The sequence below is a fragment of the Eschrichtius robustus genome, chromosome 11 (genome assembly GCF_028021215.1).
Source record: "Eschrichtius robustus isolate mEscRob2 chromosome 11, mEscRob2.pri, whole genome shotgun sequence".
Classification (NCBI taxonomy): Eukaryota; Metazoa; Chordata; class Mammalia; order Artiodactyla; family Eschrichtiidae; genus Eschrichtius; species Eschrichtius robustus.
In genome coordinates this window covers 58,305,989-58,320,986 of record NC_090834.1, presented here as the reverse complement: position 1 = coordinate 58,320,986, position 14,998 = coordinate 58,305,989, and the positions used below count along the sequence as shown (strand labels likewise).

Sequence of the window (14,998 nt, the reverse complement as noted above, 5' to 3'; positions counted from 1 at the left end):
TTCAGTTATATATATTCTTTTCATATTCTTTTCCATGGTGGTTTATTAAAGGATATTGAATATATTTCTCTGTGCTATACAGTAGGACCTTTTTGTTTATCTATTTTATATATAGTAGTTTGTATCTGCTAATCACAAACTACTAATGTATCCTTCCCCCACCCCCTCCCTTTCCCCTTTGGTAACCATAATTTTGTTTTCTATGTCTGTTAGTCTGTTTCTGTTTTATAAATATGTTCATTTGTTTCATATTTTAGATTCCATATATAAATGATATCATTTCTGACTTAGTATGATAATCTCTAGGTCCAAATATGTTGCTGCAAATGGCATTATTTCATTCTTTTTAATGGTAGAGTAGTATTCCATTGTATATCACATCATATACATATATATATATATATATATATATCTCATATGTTTATCCATTCGTCTGTCAATGGACATTTAAATTGCTCCCATGTCTTGGCTATTGTAAATTGTGCTGCTATAAACATTGGGGTGCATGTATCTTTTCAATTTAGAATTTTGTCCAGATATATGCCCAGTAGTAGGATTGCTGGGTCACATGGTAATTCTATCTTTAGTTTTTTAAGGAAACTCCGTATTATTCTCCATAGTGGCTGTATCAATTTACATTCCCAGCAGTAGTGCAAGAGGGTTCCCTTCTCTCAACACCCTCTCCAGCATTTGTTATTTGTAGACTTTTTAATGATGGCCATTCTGATCAGTGTGAGGTGGTACCCTGTTGTAGTTTTGATTCGCATTTCTCTAATAATAAGTGATGTTGAGCATCTTTTCATGTGTCTATTGGCCATCCGCATGTCTTCTTTGGAGAAATGTCTATTTAGGTCTTCTGCCCATTTTTTCATTGGGTTGTTCATTTTTTTGTTATTGAGTTGTATGCACTGTTTGTGTATTTTGAAAATTAAGCCCTTGTTGGTTGCATATTTTGCAAATATTTTCTCCCAGCCTGTAGGGTGTCTTTTCATTTTGTTTATGGTTTCCTTTGCTATGCAAAAGCTTGTAAGTTTGATTAGGTCCCATTTGTTTATTTTTGCTTTTATTTCTTTGCCTTGGGAGACTAACCTAACAAAATATTGGTATGATTTATGTCAGAGAATGTTTTGCCTATGTTCTCTTCTAGAGTTTTATGGTGTCGTGTCTTACATTTAAGTCTTTAAGCCATTTTGAGTTTATTTTTGCATATGGTGAGAGGGTGTGTTCTAACTTCATTGATTTACATGTGGCTGTCCAGCTTTCCCAACACCGCTTGCTGAAGAGACTATCTTTTCTCCATTGTATACTGTTGCTTCCTTTGTCAAAGAGTAATTGATCACAGGTGTGTATGGGTTTATTTCTGGGCTCTCTATTCTGTTCCATTGATCCATATGTCTGTTTTTATGCCAATACCATGCTGTTTCGATTACTGTAGCTTTGTAGTATTGTCTGAAGTCTGGGAGGGTTATGCCTCTGACTTTGTTCTTTTTCCTCAGGATTGCTTTGATGATTCTGGGTCTTTTATAGTTCCATATAAATTTTAGGATTATTTCTTCTAGTTCTGTGAAAAATGTCATGGGTAATTTGATAGAGATCACATTAAATCTGTAGACTGCTTTGGGCAGTATGGCCATTTTAACAATATTAATTCTTCCAATCCAAGATCATGGGAAAATCTTTCCATTTCTTTGAATCCTCTTTAATTTCCTTTATTAATAATGTTTTATAGTTGTCAACATATAAGCCTTTTGCCTCCTTGGTCAGGTTTATTCCTAAGCTTTTTTTTTTTAATGCAATTTTAAAAGAAATTGTTTTTTTACTTTCCCTTTCTCATATTTCATTGTTAGTATAAAGAAACCTAACAGATTACTCTATGTAAATCCTGTATCTTCCTACCTTGCTGAATTCGTTTATCAGTTCTAGTAGTTTTTGTGTGGTCTTTAGGGTTTTCTATATATAGTATCATGTCATCTGCATATAATGACCATTTTACCTCTTCTCTTCCAATTTGGAAACATTTTTCCTTTTCTTATCTGATTGCTGTGGCTAGGATTTGCAATACTATGTTGAATGGAAGTGGTGAGAGTGGGCATCCTTGTCTTGTTCTAGATTTTAGTGGGAAGGCTTTCAGCTTTACACCATTGAGTATTGTGTTGGCTGTGGATTTGTCATAAATGGCTTTTATTATGTTGAGATATACTTCCTCTATACCCACATTGGTAAGAGTTTTTTTTTATCATGAATGGATGTTGAATTTTGTCAAATGCTTTTTCTGCATCTATTGAGATGATCATGTGTATTTTTACTTTTCTTTTGTTGATGTGCTGTATCACATTAATTGATTTGCATAGGTTGAACCATCCTTGTGACCATGGGATGAATGCAATTTGGTCATTGTGTATGATTTTTTCTATGTGCTGTTGGATTTGGTTTGCTAATATTTTCCTGAGAATTTTTGCATCTATATCCATCAAAGATATTGGCCTGTAATTTTCTTTTTTGGTAGTGTCTTTGTCTGGTTTTGGTGTCAGGGTGATGGTGGCTTCATAGAATGACTTTGGGAGTGTTCCCTTTTGGAAGAGTTTGAGAAGGACTGATATAAGTTTTTCTTTGTAAGTTTTGCTAGAATTCCCCAGTGAAGCCACCAGGTCCTGGGCTTTTGTTTGCAGGGAGTTTTTTAAATTATAGATTCTATTTCACTTCTAGTGATTAGTCTGTTCAAACTGTGTATGTCATGTTGATTCAGTTTTGGTGGGTTGTCTGTTTCTAGAAACTTGGCCATTTCTTGTAGGTTGTCCAATTTTTTGGCATGTAATTGTTCATAGTATTCTCTTATTTTATTTTATTTTGTGTATTTCTGCTGTATTGGTTGTTATTGCTCCTTTCACTTTTTATTTTGTTTATTTGGGGCCTCTCTCTTTTCTTCTTGGTGAGTCTGGCTAGAGGTTTGTCGATTTTGTTTACCCTTTCAAAAAAAACCAGCTGTTGGTTTTATTGATTTTTTTCTATTATTTTGTAATTTCTATTTTATTCATTTCCTCTCTGATCTTTATTTTTTCCTTCCTTATGCTGACTTTAGGTTTTATTTCTTCTTTTTCTAATTATTTTAGGTGGTAGATAAGATTGTTTGAGATTTTTTCTTGTTTTTTGAAGAAGGCCTGTATTGCTATGAATTTACCTCTAAGAACTGCTTTTGCTGCATCCCACAGATTTTGAATGGTTGCGTTTTCATTGTCATTTGCCTCAAGGTATTTTAAAAATTCTTCTTTGATTTCATTGTTGACCCATTGGTTTTTCAGTAGCATGTTGTTTAGTCTCCATGTAATTGTTTTTTCTCATTTCTTTTTCTGTGGTTGATTTCTATTTTCATGCCATTGTGGTCAGAAAAGACGCTTGAAATAATTTTTATCCTCTTAAATTTGTTGAGGCTTTTTTTTTGCCCTAGTATGTTGTCAATCCTAGAGAATGTTCTATGTGCACTCGAAAAGAATGTGTATTCTGGTTTTTTTGGATGTAATGTCCTGAAAATATCAATTGTTTAACTTTTCTATTGTACCATTTAAGACCTCTGTTGCTTACTGATTTTCTGTCTGGAAGATCTGTCCTTTGATGTGAGTGGGGTGTTAAAGTTTTCTACTATTAATTTATTCTCATCAATTTCTCCCTTTATGTCTCTTAGTATTTGTTTTGTGTATTTTGGTGCTCCTATATTAGGTGTACATATATTAATGAGTTTAATATCCTCTTAGTGTATTGATCCTTTTATTATTATAGTGTCCTTCATTATCTTTCTTTATGGTCTTTGTCTTAAAGTCTATTTTGTCTGATATGAGTATTGCTACCCCCACTTTCTTATCACTTTTGCTTGCATGAAATATCTTTTTCCATCCCCTCACTTTCAATCCATATGTGTCCTTCACCCTAAAGTAGGTCTCTTGTAGGCAGCATATTACATGCTCTTGTTTTTTATCCAATCTGCCACTCTTTGTCTATTGATTGGAGCATTTGGTCCATTGACATTTAAGCTAATTTTTGATAGATATGTATTTATTTCCATTTTAAATCTTGTTTTCCAGTTGATTTTGTATTTCTTCTTTGTTCATTTCTTTTTCTTTGTTTTTCCTTTTGTGGTTTGGTGGTTTTCTTTTGTATTATGCTTATGTTCTCTTCTTTTTGGTTTTTATGAATCTATTGTATACTTTTTATTTGTAGTTACACTGTTTTTCAAGTATGTTAACCCATTAGTATATCTACTTGCTTTAGACTGGTAATCACATAGGCTGAAACATAGTTTTAAAAAATCTACATTTTTGTACTCTCCTCCCCCGCTTTTAATGATTTTGATGTCCTCTTTTACATCTTTTTATCCTTTTGCTGTTCATTGTAGTTATCATCACTTTCCTGAAATTTTTTTTTAACCTGTGTACTGGCTTAAGTGTTTTACTTTCCAAATGTGATTTTCTCTTTCACATAGATTCTTGCTCCTTTTCTATTTAGAGAAAACCTTTCAATGTTTCTTTTAGAATAAGTTTAGTATTGCTGTATTCTTTTAGTTTTTGCTTGTCTGAGAAATTCTTTCTCTCTTTCTATTCTAAATGATAATCTTGCTGGGTAGAGTATCCTAGGTTGCAGGTTTTTTCCCTTTCAGGGCTTTGACTATATCTTGCCACTCTCTTCTTGGTCTGTAGTGTTTCTATAGAGAAATCAGCTGATAGCCTTGTGGGGAGTTCCCTTGTAATTAACTCTTTGTTTTTCTCTTGTTGCCTTTAGAATCTTCTCTTTAACTTTTGCAATTTTAATAATAATATGTCTTGGTGTAGGTCTGTTTGAGTTCATCTTGTTTGGGACGTTCTGTGCTTCCTGTACCTGGATATGTGTTTCCTTCTTTAGGTTTGGGACGTTTTCAGCCATAATTTCTTCAAATACATTTTTGATTCCCCTTTCTCTTTCCTCTCCTTTTGGGATTCCTATTACGCATAGATTGGCACCTTTTACATTATCCCATACACCTCATATATTGCTTTATTTTTGTTTTCCATTTGTCTCTTTTGTCTGCTGTTCCGATTGGGTGATTTCCATTGTTCTATCTTGCAGATCATTTATTCATGCTTCTGCATTATTTAGTTTGCTATTTATTGCCTTTTGCTCAGCTTTTGTCTTGGTAAATGAATTTTCTAATTTTAACTGGTTCCTTTTTACAGTTACTTTTTACAGTAATCTGCATTTCTATCCATAGGCCTTCTTAATTCCTTCAGTACTTTTATTACCTCCTTTTTGAACTTGGGATCTGGTAAACTGGAGATATCTATTTCATTGTTTCATTGTTTGTTCTTTCAGGTGAATTTTCTTGATTGTTTAATTGCGAGTGGTTCCTCTGCTTCTTCATTTTACTCATATTTTTCTGACCCTATGAGTTTCGGAGAAACAGTTATCTACTGTGGTTTTAAATGGCTGTTTTTATGTGGGAGTGTCCCTTTGTTGCCTCCATGAGTCTAATATTTTTGGTGTGAGGGCTGTTTTCAGTTTGGATGCCTGCCTCATCTTTCCTCAGTGTTTGCTCGCTGTTATCCCCTTAATAGAGAGTGTGATTATTGTTGTGGTGACCAGAGCCTGCAAGGGATGTTGAGCAGGGCCTCCTCTTTGCTCTTTAGTTGTCACAGCCCTGTTGGGCACAGGGTCTGCTCCCCAGCTGTTGGAGAAGACACCCTCATATCCGTTTCTGAACTGCAGCATGAGGTAGGTGGGGCTGGAGTGCTCCTGCTGGGAGAGGATCCACTGAGTATTCCTCCGCAGGAGCTGTGTATATTAAGTCCCCTACATACAAACCTTCAAGTTGCAAACTTTCAAAGATGCAAACATGCATTTTCATGTCCAATCACATAAGTTAGTTCACGTGTCTGGTGTACATTGTCATGTTCATGCATCCTCTACAAGTGGTTGTGCTTTTGTGTGATTACTGTACAGTACTGTATGCAGTATAGTAGTACAGTATCTTTATTTCAAGCCCAGGATGCCCAGAAGCAAGCGTAAATGCAGCAGTGATGTAGCTTATACTGCTAAGAAGTGCCAAGTGATAACGATGGAAACAAAAGTGAAAATAATTGAGAGAGTGGAGTGAGGCGAAAAGATGGTAGACGTCCTTGTTCTTATAACATGAATCATTCAACCATCAGCATGATTCTAAAGAACAAGGACAAGATCACGGAACATGTGACGTCTTCTGTGCCAATGATGTCAACAATAATATCAAAGAAGCGTGGAAAAAATGGAGGAGATGGAGAAACTTCTCAGTGTGTGGATGCAGGATCAGCATTAGCGTCGAGTCCCCCTCAGCTTAATGCTGATTCAAGAGAAAGTTAAAAGCCTTTTATGAAGACTTGAACAAGAAACATGGTGAAGAATCAGAGGGTGCCAGCCATGGCTGGTTTCATTGGTTCAAGGCTAGAGCCAAACTTCACAATGTAAAAGTAAGTGGCAAGGCAGTGAATGCAGATACAGTAGCTGCCTGGGAATTTCCTGAAATGCTTTGAGAAATTATTGATGAAGGCATGTATTTACCCGAGCAGGTTTTTAATGTAGATGAGACAGGACTGTACTTGAAGAGGATGCCAGACCGAAGTTACATCAGTAAGGAGGAAAAGTTGATGCCAGGCTATAAAGCACCAAAGGATAGGCTAACTCTGTTGTTGGGTAGCAATACTTCCAGCAGTATGAAGCTGAAACCCCTCTTAGTTTATCATTCAGAGAACTCAAGAGCCCTTAAAACATAGCCAAGGGCTCTCTTCCTGTTGTGTGGAAGAGTAACCCCAAAGCCTGGGTTACATAGACCATTTTCCAGGACTGGATTTTCCACCACTTTATCCCAGAGGTAGAGAAATATTGTTTGGAGAAGGACGTCAACATTCTTTTGCTGTTGGACAATGCTCCAGGCCACCCCCCATTCACAGACAACTTTCATCCCAAAGTAGTGCTTCTGCCACCAAATACTACGTTGCTCTTCCAACCTATGGACCAGGGAGTTACAGCGATTTTCAAGAAATATTATTTATGTCACATTTTTCGTCAGGCAGTAAAAGTGAGTGACAAATCAGGAACAACCTTGTGACAATTTTGAAAGGACTATAACATCTACAAGCCCACAAAAATCATTGACTTTGCTTGGTGTGAGGTTATGGCCATCACCATGAATGGGGTATGGAAGAACCTTTGCCCGCAGTTTGTTCACAATTTTCATGGATTTGAGAATGTGGATGAGGAGTTCAAAGAGGTCTTCAGCAACTTAGTGACCCTCAGCAAGAAGCTGGAGCTAGATCTGCAAGAGGACGACTTCACTGAACTCCTTGCTGTGTAACACGAGGAGCTTACTAATGAAGACCTGATGGAATTGGAGGCCCAGAGAAAGGACGAAGACAGACAAGAGGAAGAAGTAACTGAAGAACCAGAGATTCATGACGCAGGAAATGGCAAAGGGATTTTCTTTATTTGAGGAGGCACTGTTAGTTTTTGAGGCACAGGACCAAAATGTACAACAGTACTCAAAGGTTGCAGCAGCCGTTCAGAATGCAATCCAGTGCTACCGTGTCATCTATGACAAGAAAAAAACAGCTACTACCCAGACATCACTGGATCATTTTTTCACGAGGGTAGACAGAATTGAATCCAGCAATGAACTAGAACCTGTGCCATCAACATCAGGCATCAGTGAAATTGCAGCTTGCCCTCCATCTCCTATTGCTGATGATCCTTCAGCTCTACCATCTCCCACCTCCTCTCCCTCCTCCAGTCAGTAACTCTTCTTGCCTGTTCATGTGATGCTAGCCCCTGTATGCCAGCTGTTGTACTGTACTACTGTACCTTTCAAGGTACTGTACTGTAAGAGTAAAAATGTTTATTTTTGTGGGGGTTTTTTTTGGTAAAGGTTAGAAAGGCTATTTTTTTAAATAAATTTATTTATTTTATTTATTTTATTTATTTTATTTTTGGCACTGTTGGGTCTTCGTTGCTGTGCATGGGCTTTCTCTAGTTGCAGCAAGCGGGGCTACTCTTCCTTCCAGTGCGCGGGTTTCTCATTGTGGTGGCTTCTCTTTTTTTCAGAGCACAGCCTCTAGGCACGCGGGCTTCAGTAGTTGTGGCTCGCGGGCTCTAGAGAGCAGGCTCAGTAGTTGTGGTGCTGGGGCTTAGTTGCTCCACGGCATGTGGGATCTTCCCAGACCAGGGCTCGAACCTGTGTCCCCTGCATTGGCAGGTGGATTCTTAACCACTGCGCCACTAGGGAAGCCCTTGTTTGTTTTTTATGTATTATTTGTGCGAAAAGTTATTATAAACCTAGTACAGTATGGTGCTATATAGCCGACTGTGTTAGTTGGTTTCCTAGGCTAACTTTGTTGGACTTATGAACAAATTGGACTTAACGAACGCACTCTCGGAATGGAACTCGTTCGTATGTAGGTGACTTACTGTACTGGGAAGTGCACTCTGTGGTGTCACCTGTCACCCATACACTGTTTTGGGCACTGCCCTCAGCCTGGACTCAACCATGGGAATTCAGGCAATCAGCCCGGGTGTCCCTCAGGCACTGTACTCACAAAGCCTCTAGCGCAGATCTGTTGGCACAGAACCACTGAAGTCAGGCACGGAGACTGCCATAGTCACGCACCTGGACCCACCATGGGAGCTACTGAGTCAGTCCAAACCTTGGCCCCGCCTCAGTGTGCTTGCACGGCAAAGCCTGCAGCCACTATCGCCAGACCCGCTCCAGCCACAGGAACACCAGTAATCTGCTTGGGTATCCCAGACAAACTGAGTTTACATAGCTACGTGTGTCGCATAAGTCCCTGGGTTGCACAACCACTGCACACTCAGATTTCAGTCCTGCTTCTGAAGTCGCTCAGCCTCTGGGGATCAGCTGGAATTTCAACCCCACCTCCACTTATGGGCAACCTGCCAGCGCTTGCGTGCTCCCAGAGCTCATAGAGATGGAGCCACTCCTGCTGTGAGCATGTTGAGTAAAGCTGCTATGGTGGGGCCCATCCCACCCTTCGTGCACATTAACAGTGGGGCTTCAGTGGCAGAGCCCTGCCTGCTGTGAGCACGCTGAGAATGAGGCTGCTATGGTGAGCCTCACCCCTCTCTTCAAGCATGCATGTTAACAGTGGGGCTTCAATGGTGGACCTGGGCTCCTTCCTGCACACACCCCCAGTTGCAGCTTGGACCACACTCCAGCCCCTTCAGGCTGTCTCCATGCAGCCAATCCATCTTCTCTCTGGGTCTGTCCTCTGAATCCCAAGCTTCAGCACCCAGCACCCCACACACACCAGCAGACATGTGTCTCAGGCTAGGGAGTGCAGGGAGGTGGCCAGACCCTCTGTGCTGGTCTTTCTCTGTTCTGCCTGCTGCAAACTGGCTGCTGCACTCTCCTCCAAGCCTCTGGAGCTCTCTTTCTGTTCTACCTGATATCCCCACCAGTGAAAGCGCTTCCCAGTGTGAGGGAACCTTTCCTCTTTCACAGCTCCCTCCCAGGGCACAGGTCCCATCCCAATTCCATTTTTTTTTTCTTTCCTCCTACCCAGTTATGTGGTGATCTTTTTTGCAATTTTGGTTTTATGAGATCTTCTGCCAGCATTCAGCAAGTATTCTGTGAGAACTGTTCCACATGTAAATGTATTTTTTATGTATTTGTGGGAGGAGGTGAGCTCCCCATCTTCCTATTCCACCATCTTGATCAGGCTCCCCTTGTTTTATTTCTGATCTTAGAGGGAAAATATTCATTGTTTCACCATTAAAATGATACTGGTTGTAGGTTTTCTGGAAATATTTTCCATCAGATTGAGGAAGTCTCATTCTATTCCTAGTTTGCCCAGAGCTTTGATCATAAATGGGTGTTGATTTTTGTCAAATATGCTTTTTCTACTTTATTTTGTTAATATGGTGGATTATAATGATTAATTTTCAAATGACATATTCATCTTGCACTGTTGGGATAAACCCCACTTACTCAAGATGCATTATTCTTTTTATATACTGATAGATTCAATTTGCTAATATTTTGTTCAGGATTTTTGTCTAAGTTCATGAATGATATTGATCTGTATACTAAGTACTTGTAACATCTTTGTCAGGTTTTATATGAGTGTATTGCTGACCTCAAAGAATCAGCTGGGAAGTGTTCCTTCCTCTTCTTTTTTCTGAGTTGGTATGGGATTTCCTTCCTTCCTTCCTTCCCTCCTCCCTTCCTTCCTTCCCTACTTCCTTCCTTCTTTCCATCTTTCCTTCCTTCCTTCCTTCTTTCCTTCCTTCCTTCCTTTTTATTTCTTAAATATTTGATCAACCAGTGAAACTCTTTGGCCCTGGACTTTTCTTTATGGTGAAGTTTTTGATATACAAATTTGACTCCGACAGATAGTAGGCAATTACAAATTTATGTATCTTCTCTCAATTCTAGTAAGTTTTGTATTTCAAAGAATTTCTCTACTTCAAATTGTCAAATATAATGGCATAAAAATGTTCATAATATTCCTTTTTATGTCTAGGATCTGGAGTGATATTTCCTCTTTCATTCATCATTTATCATATTGGCAATCAAACTCTCTCTCTCTCGCTAAAAGTTTATCAATTTTATTTATCTTTTCAAGAACCAACTTTTCATTTTCTCTATGTTTGTATCTTTTCTATTTCGTTGATTCCTGCTGTCTTTCGTGTTTCCTTCCTTTTACTTAGAGAAAAATTTACTTTTCTTTTTCTAGATTCTTAAGGTAGAAAATTAATCAATATTAAACCAATCTTCCCTCTAACATTTAAAGTTAGAAGTGTCCCTCTAAGTCCTGCTTTAGCTGTACCCCACAAATTTTGTTGTTGTATATGCATTATCCTTTAGTTTGAAATATTTTCCAACTTCCCTTGTGATTTATTCCTTGGTCAATGGGGTTTTAAGAAATACGCTAATTTCCAGCATCTAGAGGCTTATCTAGATATCTTATTCATGTTTGTTTCTAATTTAATTTTGCTGTGGTCACAGAACACACTCGGTAAGATTTAAGTCTTCTGAAATTCATCTATTGATGACACTTTTCACACTTTTTTGTTTTATGCATTCCTTAACTAATTATTGTAATTTTAGTTATTTTTACTACTTTTGTCTTTTAACCTTCATGCTTGCTTTATAAGTGATTGATCCCCTACCTTTATTATATATTTACATTTTCCAGTGAGATTTTAATTTTTGTATGTTTTCTTATTATCAGTTAGTGCCATTTCTTTTCAGTTTAAAGAAGTCCCTTTAATATTTCATGTAGAATCAGTGTAGTGGTGATAAACTCCTTTAGCTTTTGCTTATCTTGGAAACTCTTAATCTCTCCTTCATTTCTGATGATAAACTTGCTGGGTAGAGAGTTCTTGGTGGGACTTTTTTTTCCTTTCAGCACTTTGACTATGTCACACGACCCCTTTATTGCCTCAAGTTATTTTTCTCTTGCTGCTTTAAGGATTCCCTCTTTATCCTTAACTTTTACCATTTTAACTGTAATGTGTCGTATGTGTGTCTCTTTGGGTTCATCTTATTTGGAGCTCTCTGGGCTTCCTGGACCCAGATATCTGTTTCCTTCCCCAGATTAGGAAATTTTTTAGTCACTATTTCTTCAAATAATTTTTCTGGCCCTTTCTCACTCTCTTCTCCTTCTGAGACCCATATAATGCAAATGTTATTCCACCTGACGTTTTCCCAAAGGTTCCATATGATATCTTCACTTTTTAAAATTCTTTCTTCATTTTGCTGCTCTGTCTGGGGGAGTTCCACTATTCTATCTTTTAGCTTGCTCATTCGTTTTTCCACCTCATCTACTCTGCTGTTGAAGCCGCTAGTGTATTTTTTGATTTCAGTCATAACTTCTGTTTGGTACTATCTTATATTTTTTATCTCATTGTGAAAGTTCTCACTATGTTCATCCTTTCCTTTTCTGAGTTTGAGGAGCATATTTATGACCATTACATTAAAGTCTATCAGGTAGATTGCTTATCTCAGTTTCCTTTAGTTGTTTTTCTGAGCTTTCTGTCTTGTTCGTTTGATTAGACCATATTCCTCTCTCTCCTCATTTTGCCTAATTCTCTGTTTCTTTCTATGTATTAGGTAAATCAGCTGTCTCTCCCAGGCTGTTGTATAGATTGTCATGTAGTCTATTTGGGGAAATATGCCATGTACACTTGAAAATATTGTATATTCTGCAGTTGTTGGGTAAAATGTTATATGTCAATTAGGTCAAGGTGGCTGAAAGTGTTGTTCAGACTTCTATATTCTTTCTTGTTTTATTTTTTGTGTTTAGTTGTTCTTTCAAGTACTGAGTAAAGAATGTTAAAATCTCCAACTATGATCTCTCTTTCAGTTGTTGTCTAACATGTTTTGAAACTCTGTTATTAACTGAAAACAGAGTTATAACTATAATGCCTTCCTGATATACTGACCTTTTCATCATTATGAAATCTATCTCTGTTTCCAGTAATGTTCCATGTTTTGAAGTTTATTTTTTCAGAAAATATTTTTATGCTTATTGTTTGCATGGCATATCATTGTCCCATCCTTTCACTTTGTAATCTACTTGTACCTTTGTATTTGAAGTATTTCTTTTGTAGACAGCATATGGTTGGGTCTTGCTTTTTTCTATCTAGTCTGACAATCTCTACTTTTGATTTGAGTATTTGATCCAGTTATATTTAATGTAATTAATTAAATGGTTGAATTAATGATGACCATGTTTCAACTTGTCTTCTATTTGTTTTGTCTGTTATTTTGCCTCCTTTGTCCTTTTCTCTCTGAATCCATCGACTATAAAGAGAGATTCTCCTGCTGGCATTGAAGAAAAACCTGCCACATTGTGAGTGGGCCAAATGGCTAGGACTGGATATGGTTTCTAAACTCAAATCAAAACCCAGTCAACAGTGATCACAAAAAAAGGGACATTTCAGTTCCTGTGAGGAACTAAATTCTGCCAACAACCAGTGATCTTGGAGACTCTAAGTCTCAGAAGAGATTGCTGGAAGATTAACCAAGATGGCGGAGTAGAAGGACGTGCTCTCACTCCCTCTTGCGAGAGCACCAGAATCACAACTGGCTGCTGGACAATCATTGACAGGAAGACCCTGCCTTCACCAAGGAGGATACCCCACGTCCAAGGACAGAGGAGAAGCCACAGCGAGACGGTAGGAGGGGCGCAATCAGAGTAAAATCAAATCCCATAACTACTGGGTGGGTGGCTCACAGACTGGCGAACACTTATACCACAGAAGTCCACCCACTGGAGTGAAGGTTCTGAGCCCCACGTCAGGCTTCCCAACCTGGGGATCCGGCTACGGGAGGAGGAATTCCTAGAGAATCAGACTTTGAAGCCTAGTGGGAATTGATTGCAGGACTTTGACAGGACTGGGGGAAACAGAGACCCCACCGTTGGAGGGCACACTCAAAGTAGTGTGCGCATCGGGACCCAGGGGAAGGAGCAGTGACCCTGGGGGAGACTGAACCAGACCTACCCGCTGGTGTTGGGGGGTCTCCTGCAGAGGCGAGTGGTGGCTCTGTTTCACCGTGGGGATAAGGACACTGGCAGCAGAGGTTCTGGGAAGTTCTCCTTGGCGTGAGCCCTCCCAGAGTCTGCCATTAACCCCACCAAAGAGCACGGGTAGGCACCAGTGTTGGGTTGCCTCAGGCAAAACAACCAACAGGGAGGGAACCCAGCCCCACCCATCAACAGTCAAGTGGATTAAGGTTTTACTGAGCTCTGACCGCCACAGCAACAGGGAGGGAACCCAGCCCCACCCATCAACAGCCAAGTGGATTAAGGTTTTACTGAGCTCTGACCACCACAGCAACAGTCAGTTCTACCCACCACCAGAGCCTCCCCATCAAGCCTCTTAGATAGCCTCAACCACCAGAGGGCAGACAACAGAAGCAAGAAAAACTACAATCCTGCAGCCTGTGGACCAAAAACCACAGTTACAGAAAGATAGACAGGATGAAAAGGCAGAGGGCTATGTACCAGATGAAGGAACAAGAAAAAACCCCAGAAAAACAACTAAATGAAGTGGAGATAGGCAACCTTCCAGAAAAAGAATTCAGAATAATGATAGTGAAGATGATCCAGGACCTCGGAATAAGAATGGAGGCAAAGATTGAGAAGATGCAAGAAATGATTAACAAAGACCTAGAAGAACTAAAGAACAAACAAACAGAGATGACCAATACAATAACTGAAATGAAAACTACACTAGAAGGAATCAATAGCAGAATAACTGAGGCAGAAGAACGGATAAGTGACCTGGAAGACAGAATGGTGGAATTCACTGCTGTGGAACAGACTAAAGAAAAAAGAATGAAAAGAAATGAAGACAGCCTAAGAGACCTCTGGGACAACATTAAACGCAACAACATTCGCATTATAGGGGTCCCAGAAGGAGAAGAGAGAGAGAAAGGACCAGAGAAAATGTTTGAAGAGATTATAGTCGAAAACTTCCCTAACATGGGAAAGGAAATAGCCACCCAAGTCCAGGAAGCGCAGAGAGTCCCATACACAATAAACCCAAGGAGACACACGCCGAGACACATAGTAATCAAAGTGGCAAAAATTAAAGACAAAGAAAAATTGTTGAAAGCAGCAAGGGAAAAACGACAAATAACATACAAGGGAACTCCCATAAGGTTAACAGCTGATTTCTCAGCAGAAACTCTGCAAGCCAGAAGGGAGTGGCATGATATACTTAAAGTGATGAAAGGGAAGAACCTACAACCAAGATTACTCTACCCGGCAAGGATCTCATTTAGATTTGATGGAGAAATCAAAAGCTTTACAGACAAGCAAAAGCTAAGAGAATTCAGCACCACCAAACCAGCTCTACAACAAATGCTAAAGGAACTTCTCTAAGTGGGAAACACAAGAGAAGAAAAGGACCTACAAAAACAAACCCAAAACAGTTAAGAAAATGGTCATAGGAACATACATATCGATAATTACCTTAAACG

The 14,998-nt window shown here is 39.0% G+C and overlaps 1 protein-coding gene across 1 annotated transcript in view; it reads right to left on the bottom strand.

Moving 5' to 3' along the window:
• GDPD4 (glycerophosphodiester phosphodiesterase domain containing 4) overlaps nucleotides 1-14,998 on the bottom strand; it is a 157,080-nt gene that overhangs the window by 973 nt on the left and 141,109 nt on the right. The gene's annotated exons all lie outside the window — the stretch shown is intronic.